The following is a 13,901-nucleotide window of genomic DNA, read 5'->3' on the forward strand; positions in this document are numbered from 1 at the left end:
GATGGGGCACTATTCCTCCTCCCCACTGACACCAATGATGGGACACTATTCTCCCCACTGACACCAATGATGGGGCGCAATTCCTCCCACTGACACCAATGATGGGGCGCAATTCCTGCCACTGATACCAATGATGGGGCGCAATTCCTGCCACTGATACCAATGATGGGGCGCTATTCCTCCCACTGACACCAATGATGGGGTGCTATTCCTCCCACTGACACCAATGATGGGGTGCTATTCCTCCCACGGATACCAATGATGGGCTGCTATTCCTCCCACTGACACCAATGATGGAGCACTATTCCTCCCACTGATACCAATGACGGGGCACTATTCCTCCCACTGATATCAATGATGGGGCACTATTCCTCCCACTGACACCAATGATGGGGCACTATTCCTCCCCCACTGACACCAATGATGGGGCACTATTCCTCCCACTGATACCAATGATGGGGCACTATTCCTCCCCCACTGACACCAATGATGGGGCACTATTCCTCCCCCACTGACACCAATGATGGGGCACTATTCCTCCCCCACTGACACCAATGATGGGGCACTATTCCTCCACTGATACCAATGACGGGGCACTATTCCTCCCACTGATACCAATGACGGGGCACTATTCCTCCCACTGATACCAATGATGGGGCACTATTCCTCCCCCACTGACACCAATGATGGGGCACTATTCCTCCCACTGATACCAATGATGGGGCACTATTCCTCCCCCACTGACACCAATGATGGGGCACTATTCCTCCCACTGATACCAATGATGGGGCACTATTCCTCCCACGGATACCAATGATGGGGCACTATTCCTCCACTGATACCAATGATGGGGCACTATTCCTCCCACTGATACCAATGATGGGGCACTATTCCTCCCACTGATACCAACGATGGGGCACTATTCTGCCCACTGATACCAACGATGGGGCACTATTCTGCCCACTGATACCAATGATGGGGCACTATTCCTCCTCCCCACTGACACCAATGATGGGACACTATTCTCCCCACTGACACCAATGATGGGGCGCAATTCCTCCCACTGACACCAATGATGGGACACTATTCTCCCCACTGACGCCAATGATGGGGCACTATTCTCCCCACTGACACCAATGATGGGGCGCAATTCCTCCCACTGACACCAATGATGGGGCGCAATTCCTGCCACTGATACCAATGATGGGGTGCTATTCCTCCCACTGACACCAATGATGGGGTGCTATTCCTTCCACGGATACCAATGATGGGCCGCTATTCCTCCCACTGACACCAATGATGGAGCACTATTCCTCCCACTGATACCAATGATGGGGTGCTATTCCTCCCACGGATACCAATGATGGGCCGCTATTCCTCCCACTGACACCAATGATGGAGCACTATTCCTCCCACTGACACCAATGATGGGGTGCTATTCCTCCCACGGACACCAATGATGGAGCACTATTCCTCCCACTGACACCAATGATGGGGTGCTATTCCTCCCACTGATACCAACGATGGGGCACTATTCTTCCCACTGATACCAACGATGGGGCACTATTCCTCCTCCCCACTGACACCAATGATGGGACACTATTCTCCCCACTGACACCAATGATGGGGCGCAATTCCTCCCACTGACACCAATGATGGGGCGCAATTCCTGCCACTGATACCAATGATGGGCCGCTATTCCTCCCACTGACACCAATGATGGAGCACTATTCCTCCCACTGATACCAATGATGGGGTGCTATTCCTCCCACGGATACCAATGATGGCCCGCTATTCCTCCCACGGATACCAATGATGGGCCGCTATTCCTCCCACTGACACCAATGATGGAGCACTATTCCTCCCACTGACACCAATGATGGGACACTATTCCTCCCACTGATACCAATGACGGGGCACTATTCCTCCCACTGACACCAATGATGGGGCACTATTCCTCCCCCACTGACACCAATGATGGGGCACTATTCCTCCCACTGATACCAATGATGGGGCACTATTCCTCCCCCACTGACACCAATGATGGGGCACTATTCCTCCCACTGATACCAATGATGGGGCACTATTCCTCCCACTGACACCAATGATGGAGCACTATTCCTCCCACTGACACCAATGATGGGGTGCTATTCCTCCCACTGATACCAACGATGGGGCACTATTCTTCCCACTGATACCAATGATGGGGCACTATTCCTCCTCCCCACTGACACCAATGATGGGACACTATTCTCCCCACTGACGCCAATGATGGGGCACTATTCTCCCCACTGACACCAATGATGGGGTGCTATTCCTCCCACTGACACCAATGATGGGGCACTATTCCTCCCACTGACACCAATGATGGGGCACGATTCTTCCCACTGACACCAATGATGGGGCACTATTCCTCCCACTGACTAATGATGGGGCACTATTCCTCACACACTGACAATGATGGGGCACCATCATTGGTGTCAGTGGGAGGAATAGTGCCCCATCATTGATGTCAGTGGGAGGAATAGTGCCCCATCATTGATGTCAGTGGGAGGAATAGTGCCCCATCATTGGTGTCAGTGGAGGAATAGTGTCCCATCATTGGTATCAGTGAGAGGAATAGTGCCCCATCATTGGTATCAGTGGGAGGAATAGTGCCTCATCATTGGTGTCAGTGGGAGGAATAGTGCCCCATCACTGGTATCAGTGGGAGGAGTAGTGCCTCATCATTGGTGTCAGTGGGAGGAATAGCACCCCATCATTGGAATACCATACTGAAATAGCATACCATATTGAAATCAAATCTGATGTTTTTTAATTTTTATTTGGTGTGCGTTGGAAGAGGGGTAGTCTTATACGGCGAATATAGCTCAAACCCTATATTTTAACAGGAAAAGTAGGGGGTCGTCTTATACGCCCAGTTGTCTTATACGCCGGAAAATACGGTACATGGGAGGACACCACGGAGGAAGCCATTGCTGTTCAAAAAGAATATTGCAGCACGCTTGAAGTTTGCAAAAGAGCACCTGAATGTTCCACAGCACTACTGGCAAAATATACTTTGGACAGATGAAACCAAGATTGAGTTGTTTGGGAAAAACACACAACACTATGTGTGGAGAAAAAAAGGCACAGCACACCAACATCAAAACCTCATCCCCACTGTAAAACATGGCGGAGGGAGCATCATGGTTTGGGGCTGCTTTGCTGCCTCAGGGCCTGGACGGATTGTTGTCATTGATGGGAAAATGAATTCCAGAGTTTATCAAGACATTTTGCAGGAAAACGTACGACCATCTGTCCGCCAACTGAAGCTCCGCAGAGGATGGGTGATGCAACAGGACAATGACCCAAAGCATACAAGTAATTCAACAAAACAATGGCTGCAACAGCACAGAATACACCTTCTGGAGTGGCCCAGTCAGAATCCGGACCTCAACCCAATTGAAATACCGTGGCATGACCTTAAGAGAGCGATTCACACCAGACATCCCAAGAATATTGCTACACTGAAACAGTTTTGTGAAGAGGAGTGGTCCAAAATGACTCCAGATCGTTGTGCAGGTCTGATCTGCAACTACAGGAAACGTTTGGTTGAGGTTATTGCTGCCAAAGGAGGGTCAACCAGTTAAGTCCAAAGGTTCACATACTTTTTCCTCCCTGCACTGTGAATGTTTACATGTTATGTGCAATTAAACCATGGCAACATCTAATGTTTGTGTAGTATTATGTTCAGCAGACTGTGTTCTTCTATTGTTGTGACTTAGATGACGTTCAAAGCATATTTTATGCCCAATTCATGCAAAACTCCACGTAATCCCAAGGGGTTCACATACTTTTTCTTGCAACTGTACCTCTTATGCTACAGTGAGATACAGGGGACTCGGAATGAGGGAGCCACAAAAACTGGGGAAGCCATCAGCATGTTTTCACAAGGTCAAATTCAGGGTTGTTTGCAGAGAAAAATACTACTAGGGATTTTGCTAGTGGGCCAGCCATTGTCACATGGCGAATTAATGTAACAGCTTGGAAATGAAGCCCACTAAGTTGGTCTTCTACAGGGTTCTGATAATTGTTTGGCACATCTCATTTCTATGTCAGACCCCCAGATTTTTGGCTGATCAGAGGGAGATTTGGAGATCCAGCTGCCTCTACATGATACACCAACACATCCAACATCTGAAAGTCAAACACAAAACTTATACAACCATCAAGACACAACCTGCCTGTACTGTTTTCAATCAGGCGACAGTAAAACGAAGGGCCGGACGGGCCTGGACCTGCTGCTTATAGCGGTGTGTCAATACATTATTATTAGCATAATCCAGTGATAATGGCAGGTATAAAACCTGTGTTCCTGCTATGAACTAATAGCTTTCACGCTACTGATTATGTCACACATCCATGCAACCATTGACAGGCAATGTGCCGTGCCTGATAGCTCATTCATAATATCTTACATGCCGTTCCAGTGACAGGCAAGGAAGTCCCGTCCCACACAACATGAAACAAATGCAGATGAACCACCACACATGGGACAAAACACGCTGCCCACATTGCAAGCAATGTCATGTATCGAGAGAGAGATAAGAGACAGGCAAACAGAAAGATAGCCACACACACAAAACATATAATTCTGATCGCTATCTACATAGACAGTTATGACACAGATTAGATCAGACACATAGAAACCAAGATATAGAAAGAAAGCAGACTTGCCAACATATACAGAGGACCAACAGAACCTAGCGAACACGTTTGCATACAAAAACAAAAAGAATGTAAAATCCCTCAATGATTAAACATTTTTGGTTTACAAATTAACATAACAATACACAACAAAGGATTCACAAAGCACTACGGGTTATCTACAGAGAATGTACAGTAATCATCTCCTCTCAGGCAGGCTAGAACATCGAATACAGAGTTGGAACTCATTACATGTCAAACAGCTCTGCCTGATAAAGGATGAATCCTTCTTGTGACTTATGCACTTGTGCAAGTTTTAGCTTGAACTATTGATCCCTATAAACATGCTAAAAGCAATGCTGGAAAGAAATAAGACAATAAAATCAATATGCAATATTTCATATATATCAGATTTAAAAAAAACATTTTTGTCAAATATGTCGAGAGTGGATAATAAAAAACACATGCATGTTTATTTTTTTACTGGGTCATGAATAACACGATAATCGTAAATAAAATCCCTGTTTTACAGTTCCTGTTCTGTACATAAAAAGATAAAGATGCTACTGTTTAAGTTAGCCTACAAATTACGTTTACTGTAGAGGTACCCTACAAATTACTTTTCAGTGTCGGGGAGTCTTTGCTAATATTTACTGTATCTACAGCTCACAGTACATTAGTGTGATGATCCATGGGAAGAATGATTCTTACATTGGTGGTCAGTGGAAAGAACACTCATTGCATTGGTGATCAGTGGGAAGAATGTCTCTTACATTGGTGGTCATTGGAGAGAATGCTCCTTACATAGGTGTTAGTTTTGGGAAGATTTCCCTTTACATTGGTGGTCAGAAGTAAGAAAGCCTCTTACATTGGTGGTCATTGGGAATAATACCCTTTACATTGGTTGTTAGTAGGAAGAATGCCCTTTACATTGGTGGTTAGTAGGAAGAATGCCCTTTACATTGGTTGTTAGTAGGAAGAATGCCCTTTACATTGGTGGTCATTGGGAAGAATGCCCTTTACATTGGTGGTCAGAGGGAAGAAAGACTCTTACATTGGTGGTCATTGGGAAGAATACCCTTTACATTGGTGGTTAGTAGGAAGAATGCCCTTTACGTTGGTGGTTAATAGGAAGAATGCCCTTTACATTGGTGGTTAGTAGGAAGAATGCCCTTTACATTGGTGGTTAGTAGGAAGAATGCCCTTTACATTGGTGGTTAGTAGGAAGAATGCCCTTTACATTGGTGGTTAGTAGGAAGAATGCTCCTTACATTGGTGGTCATTGGGAAGAATACCCTTTACATTGGTGGTCAGGGGGAAGAATACCCTCCTTACAGATGGATCATAGGCGTCAGTGGTTTCCTATCTGTGATGCAGAAATTTTCTAACTCCTCAAGGAACCTAGAGCAACATCTAAGATCACACAGAATCTTGGTTAAGAAAAATATCAAAACATCTGACAATTCTATATTTTTTTCTGTATATGAAACAAAAATCTGCTATTAGCTCTAGTTCACACTGGTGCGACTTGTCAGGCGATAGGACAGTTCCAAATCGCATGACAAGTTGCACCCTATTTGTGCCTATAGAACAGTTCAAATAGGTGCAACTCTGACTTTGCGGTGCCACACCGATTTGGGAAAAAAGATTCCTGCACAATTTTTTTGTGATTTCATGTGCGACTTTCATAGTCAAGCACGTTGCACAGGAAATCGCACTGACCCACAACTGTGAAAAACCCATTTCAGATCACAAGAGGAAAGCTCTTCCAGTGAGTCACAATTGAGGGGTCCTGGTCATTGTACAACCTGCAATTCTAGACCAGTGCCATGGCATACACAGTACCTGGATGATCTCTAGCTGGGCTGATGAAGATCTGAGTGACGAATGTAGAGAGTCTTATGATAGAGTTGGCTAGTGTGTGCCACAAGGGGTTACTAAACACACTGTACAAAGCCATAGCAAAAGAATGCAAAAGAAAAAAAATAAATAGTAAAAGAAAAGACAGATAGCAAAAAAGACAACTAGATCCTCAGACCATGACTTCCGACATAAAATGAGGCATTAACTACTCAGAAAAAAAAAAAATACATACACGTGCTCAAAGAAAGTACAAGCCACTTCAAAAAACATCCATGGTGTTAGAACAGATAAAAGCAACTACAAAAGTTTAGGACAATTAAAGAAATTAGAGGTAAGTTGAAGACAGAAGGAGATGCTGAAACCTTTCAATATGTATACGCAGCAAGCAGCTTCAATGCAGGCGATAGCGAAACACAGAAGAGGAGATGTGAAGGTTTTGTCTATTCCGGCAAAATACAAACTCTGAAGAGTGGAAAATTCATTTAAAGGCGTAGCCCTGGGTGGCCTCACCTCTGAAATGTTCTGCTAAAATATTTTGAGATTCCAAAACACCCTTTTGTGATATCCCAGGATCTAACAGAGTGCACTATGCATCAGCTGCACATTTTTCATAGGATTCACCCTTGAAGTGATTGTAAAGGAAAAAAAATGTAAAAAAAAAAACAAATAAAAAAAACCACTACAAAAATTTTGCAGAGTAGCCCCAATCCTTCTCTTCTCAGGTCCCCACACTACAGGCGAGCAAGCTGCTTGCTATGGGGGCACTCATGTGTTCTCACTCCTGTGCTGGCCCTGTGAGTCCATAAGGCTTAGCCCCACCCCCTGCTCTCTCCTCACTGGCTGTGAAAAAAAAGATCTACTGTTGATTTCACCACTGTGTATATGCCCACACATGGGACTCTCTAGTCACTTGGGCTGCTCAGATGTCATAGGGAGGAAATTATCAGCATAGCAACTCACTGAAAACTGAGCATGTGCAGTAGCTGCCAACGCTACTCTACAAAATCCCTAACTGCAGTGGGGACATGATCAAAAGGGGGAGATAGAGAACAGCAGGATCAACCAGGTTTTTTTGTAGAATACAGGCAGCACAGTGGCTAAATGGTTAGCACTTCTGCCTGGCAGTATTAGGGTCGTTGGTTTGAATCCCAGCCACGGCACCACCTGCCTGGAGTTTGCATGTTCTCCCTGTGCCTACATGGGTTTCCTCTGGGTACTCCGGTTTCCTCCCACACTCCAAAGACATGCTGGCAGGTTAATTGGATCCGGTCTAAATTGGCCCTAGTATGTATATGTATGAATGTAAGTTAGGGACCGTAGATTGTACACCCCTTGAGGGTTAGGGACTGATGTGAATGTACAATATATATGTGTAAAGCGCTGCATAAATTGACAGCACTATATAAGTACCTGAAATAAATAATAAAAGGAATCTCATAGTGACTGATGAGTATGAACAGCATGTAATATATCATTCATTTATCGTTTTGTATGATGTTAAGTGACACTTTAATATTGATTTAGGTATATTTGTTAATTTTAGTATGGTTAAGATCATAGCAGCTCACAAGACACACATTGACAAAGATTTCAGCTCCTCTTTAGGGAAAATGGTGACAAACCATAAAAGGCCCAGAAAATCTAGAGAGAAGAATATCCACTGAACATGTGTGTTGTTGTACAAGACATGCTCTCCTTACGTGTAACCAAGGCTTGTATGTAAATATCATGAGAATGTCAGGGGTGGCTGGGGTGATGACAGCACATTAGTAAGACACAGTGGTGTAAAGTATGAGAGATAAGTGACACTGCACATGAATAGCTGCACAGTCACTAGACATTCCAGAATCAATTCAACACAAGCTCCAGGTGTGCTAATGACGTGCTTGTCCATAATGAGACGTTCACCAACCTCCACAACATGCACATGGGGATCTTACACTTTTTGAATTTTTAAGGTTGAGTAAGATCAGAAGAGTTTCTGTTATTGTCATCTAGTGATTGACAATGTGTTCCCACACAATCTGTGTGCACCTACCCGACTGGGGCGGACAGCAACTCCTAGCAGTAAGGTAACCATACACCACTTTTAATTTTGACGGCAAAATTTAGATTTAGTTTTAGTCATAGTCTTGACTAAAATGCCATTTTAGTTGTATTTTAGTCATCTGAATTGTTTTAGTAATATTTTAATCAACTAAAATCTTCAGTACATTTTAGTCGATTAAAATCGAATGGGTTTAGTTAAATTGTAATGCATTATTTAAGCATTTGTCTAGAATTTCCAAACCCGTATACTCCTGGAATAAAAATCTAATAATAGATAATTATTTATGGTATTAAAGTCTGAACAAATTACATAGACATTTTTAGCCATCATATAAAAAGTCTTTATCAGTAAAACCGTTTCGTTAGAAGAAATGGCCCTCCTTCACATTTTTGTGCTGCAAAATTTTGCCAAAATTATTTTCGTCAACGAAATTAACACTGCCATACACACAGGGAAAATGACCATGGTCCAACCAATTACAGTGTATGAAACTTCAGGTCGGTGGGAAAGAAAGGTTTTGGACATTTTCCTAATCTTTTCTGCCAAGTATGTAATCCCATGAGCTATATCTCATTCTTTATATGAAGTTCACTAGATGTACCGTCAGGTGGATGTGAGCCTAAAAATGATGACCATCTTCCAAGATCTTCAGCCTCCCCCAACCTTATTACCCAAAAGGAACTCCAAAGATAATTCTCAACTTTCAGGGAACCCTTTCTAAAATCAAGTCATCAGGAGGGAATGGGAAAAGGCTCAAAGGCTCCTTACACTGGTTTGGTTTTAATTTAGTCTACGAAAATACTTTCGTCATGGTTTTCATCAGCTGCATGTTTTCAGTGACAAACTAAACGAAAACAAAATTAGAATTAAGTCAATTGACGAAAACTATGACAAAAATCAATTCCAATTTTCACCAACGAACGAAAATGTGAGCGAGGGACATTTACCCACCTGAACTTCCGCTTTCCTAAGAGTTCTGCCTCTCTGTTAAAGCCCATCCCCCTGAGACTCTAATGGACAATGCCCTGCAAACCACAGAAGAGGAACTTCTATGTCTGTCTGAATATGACGTGTTGATCGTTTCCTGTCCCAGCAAGTCGACTAAAATACCACTAAAACAATTCAGATGACTAAAATACAACTAAAACTAAAAAAAGGCATTTTAGTCAAAAGACTAAAATTATATGAAAATTAACAGTGAGTTGACGGTCAGTAGGAACAATGCAACCCTTACAGTGATGGTGTGAATGGCACTATACAGCCAGTTAAAAAAAAATAATTGGATCATGCTGCTGGTTTTGCCAAGTAGCAATGGCGCTGCAACTATGCAGGCACCATTAGATTGGTGGTCAATCAGCCTTAGTTCAAGGCAGGGCTTGACAAATCCCAGGTGCCAGGTTGCCATGGCGACTAGAAATTGTGTTCTGGCACCTGAGTTCATACATTGCCTCCCACTGACTTTAATGCAAAAATCGCCTTCCCTTTGACTTCAATGCAAAAATGCCTCCCATTGACCTCAATGCAAAAACTCCTGTCAATAGCAATCCTATGTGAACAACAATTATCTCCGCATGCCACTCTACTCTATAGCCCCAGGTCTAGAATGCACCACTTCAAACTCTCACAAGTCCCTTTTCGTTATGGCAATCAAAACACAATGTGTGTGGATCACATCTGTGAACCACCTCAATAGGAACACATAAAATCCAGCGTGTCATGTGAATCTGTGAGTTTGTATTGCATATGTGTGAACCAGGGCGGCTGCATTCACACCTAGGCATTTTTGGATTGCGGCAGAATCGCTGTGATCACAAAATGCAGGTTCAGGTGCTTCATTTTCAACGGCAACTGAAACATGGTGGGGTTTTGCTGTGATTATCGTGCAGCAAATTGAATCGTGTGAAGCTTGTCGCCCAAAGGTTGCCTTGCCCCAGACACTGACAACCCACGCTATGCTAAAAAAACAAAAAAAAACTGGCTGCTAACTTTTTTAGCTGGCTCCTACATTCAAAGCAAATTTGTTAGGGCCTGGTTCAAGGAACCCCTAGCAACCTCTGGAGGAACCCTATAGTTCCATGAAACCCTCGTGGAGATTGGCTGGTCTATAGCAAATGTTTTCAGCTTAGCTCCAGCCTCACCTTACCTCTTTAGCTGATGTTTAGCTTTTTTCTGGGGGTTAAAATGCAGTAAGTCAAAAATAACCCTTTTCTCATTGGTCAACGGAAAGAATGCAGCCGTTATAGTGGTAGTCAGAATGCCAACCTTACAGACATCCAATAATACAACTGGTGTTGTGCTGCTGACTTTGTCTAGTGGTGTTGGTCCTGGAAATACGCAGGCGCCATTAGAAGGGAAAATGTATTTATTTATTATAGGTACTTATATAGCACCGTCATTTTACGCAGCTCTTTACACATATATTATACATTCACATCAGTCCCTAACCCTCAAGGGGCGTACAATCTAAGGTCCCTAACTCACATTCATACATACGCATATTAGGACCAATTTAGACAGGAGCCAATGAACCTACCAGCATGTCTTTGGAGTGTGGGAGGAAACCGAAGTACCCAGAGGAAACCCCGCAGGCACAGGGAGAACATGCAAACTCCAGGCAGGCGGTGCCATGGTTGGGATTCGAAACCAACGACCCTAGTACTGCCAGGCGGAAGTGAAAACCATTTAGCCACTGTGCGCCCAATCAGCCATAGCTCAAGGAACTCCTAGCAACCTGTGGAAGACTCCTAGTTTAGATAGAGTGGTCTAGTAGACTCAAATGTAACAATAGAAAACCAGTCGTTACAGCAGGACAAATGTGCTACCAAGCCTGCTAGGACACTGGCTGCCCTATCTAGCTGAAGCTTTTACCGTAATAATCTCTTACCTTACCAAACTATGTACCATTACATGTACTGAGGCAGCCCAGTGGCTAAATGGTTAGCACGTCCTCATGGCAGTCCTAGGGTCGTTGGTTTGAATCCCAACCATGGCACCACCTGCCTGGAGGTTGTATGTTCTCCCTGTGCCAGCATGGGTTTCCTCCGGGTACTCCGTTTCCTCCAACACTCCAAAGACAATGCTTAGAGGTTAAATTGGCTCCTGTCTAAATTGTCCCTAGTATGTGTATGTATGAATGTGAGTTAGGGACCTTAGATTGTACGCCCCTTGAGGGTTAGGGACTGATGTGAATGTACAATATATATGTAAAGCGCTGTGCAAATTGATGGCGCTATACAAGTACCTGTAATAAATAGTAATGCAATCAGATTACACAGAACAGCAAACCAAGGCATCTTTCTAAGCCTGATCTGAACTATCCCAGCACATGAAATGTTGATGAAGAATACAAGATTCTGCTGTGGCCAGTAAAGAAGGGATGTGAGTTTCTATGGAGGATTGCAGCTCACACACTATAATCTCCCTCCAGCTGTGAGTACACAGGGAGGCGCTCAGGTCACATTCTGCAATGAGTCAAGTGCCGTAACAATAGCAACCCATTGCCAGTGCAGGGTGTGGGCCGATAGCTATGGCAGGACAGAAAGTGGGAGGGGAGCAAAGAACGGCCAACACAAGGGGAAAAAAGAAACTTTCCAGGAAAGTGTAATGGATCAGCCTGAGAGAACCTCATGTCTTTCAACACTGATGGTGTATTTCCACCAGACCCACTATTCAGAGGACGGGACCTTCACACTCTTATTTTTTTTCCTTTTAAAACTGCAATTGTAAACAATTTGTAAAAAAAAAATGTTTAAAAAGACCCCCCTTCCCCCCCGCGCTGCAAGAATTAAATACTCGTTAATGCTAGGGGATGATGAATAAGGTAGCAATATCCAGGGGCGGACTGACAACTCATGGGGCCCCCGGGCAATAGGGGATCATGGGGCCCCTGTGTCCTTGCCCACACTCAAAAAAGCCTATGAAAAAGGTACCAGGGGCATCTCATGGGGCCCCCTACTGAGCCCGGGCCCTCAAGCAGTGACCGAGTTTCCAAATGGTCAGTCCGCCCCTGGCAATATCTTATTCCTTGCTCTGGAAGACTCCCTCTATCTGTTCAACTAGTCTCCTGAAGCCTCTCCTATTCTGGGCCACAGTTGCATGATGACATTATCAAGTAGAATTCAGGGGCCCACAGCCCTGCATTGGACATAAAAACAGAGATTGGCCACTTAAAGCTGGAGTGGAGGAGAGCACCAGAACAAGGAGTAAGGTAGGTACTACGCCTTATTAATATTACTCATTCCCTAGAGGTAATGAACATTTAATATTTGCAGTGTGGGCGGAAGATGGGGGTGGGGGGGCTCGTCTCAAGGGCAGGTTTTTTTTTTTTTTTTAAAGTAAGTCCTGGAGTTGGCCTTTAATGCTCTGGGGAAGCAGCCAGCATGTGCCAATAATGGCCCATGGTTATAAACCCACTTGTGATCTTTGTAAAACTCCTACGTAGAGATGCTCGGAACAGTTATGCTGGCCACACATGGATCAAAATTCATGCTGAACCGGCCCCAATTTCGATCCACGTATGGGCAGGGAAATTGTACAGGGAGGCTAAAGCTAAGTATACACACATAATACAGTTTGAAAAAAAAATCTAATATATTCCTCCATCTACACAAAACAATGAGGCTGGGTGAATATCCTGGGGTCATTGTATTTTAACAGATGGGGACACCCAAATACCCAAACAGTGGCTGCATCTAACTGGATTTAGGCACTGTTCAGCTGACAATTTTCTGCTTAGCTGCTTCCGTTTCTCACTCAAAGGGTGTTGGGAGGAGTGGTGTTGACTGGGCCACCCACAGGTTCACCAGGTACCGGATGAAATTTGCTCCATGTATGGTCAGCAAGAGCATGCCCAACGACAGAGCTCTCCATAATGGCTAATCTACAAATCTCTGTATTTAACCCAATAACATTAAATTTTATCTACCTCCAAAACTTTTTCTTATTTCAGTTTTCAAAGGAATGGGAAAGAGTTAGAATCTCTCAGGTTTTTGTTACTGTTGACCTCGCTAAAGATGTCCACCTGCTCAATTTATCTTAGTGGCCATTACCACTGGGCAGGAAAGTGATGACAAAACTTGAATTCTGAAATGCCACCACAGCAGGAATGAAAGGGAAATCTTTCAATGGGGATAACTATCCCAGTGACAACTGGCTAAGAAAAGATATACTTCATAAGACAGAAGAATTCCACAACAGGAAACAGACAGAAAAAAAAAATGGGATTCGAACCACTCCCATATCCAAAATTGGTAAGTTTATGAACTGCAAGCCATGGTGAAAATTACTATAACATGGTAAA

General features: G+C 43.9%; 1 protein-coding gene across 1 annotated transcript in view; it reads right to left on the reverse strand.

Moving 5' to 3' along the window:
- Nucleotides 1-13,901, reverse strand: part of DNMBP (dynamin binding protein) — a 190,485-nt gene that overhangs the window by 88,795 nt on the left and 87,789 nt on the right. The window lies entirely within an intron of this gene.

Source organism: Staurois parvus, unplaced genomic scaffold, assembly GCF_062004578.1.
Source record: "Staurois parvus isolate SC_StPar_1 unplaced genomic scaffold, SC_StPar_1.0 ptg000307l, whole genome shotgun sequence".
NCBI classification, from domain to species: Eukaryota; Metazoa; Chordata; class Amphibia; order Anura; family Ranidae; genus Staurois; species Staurois parvus.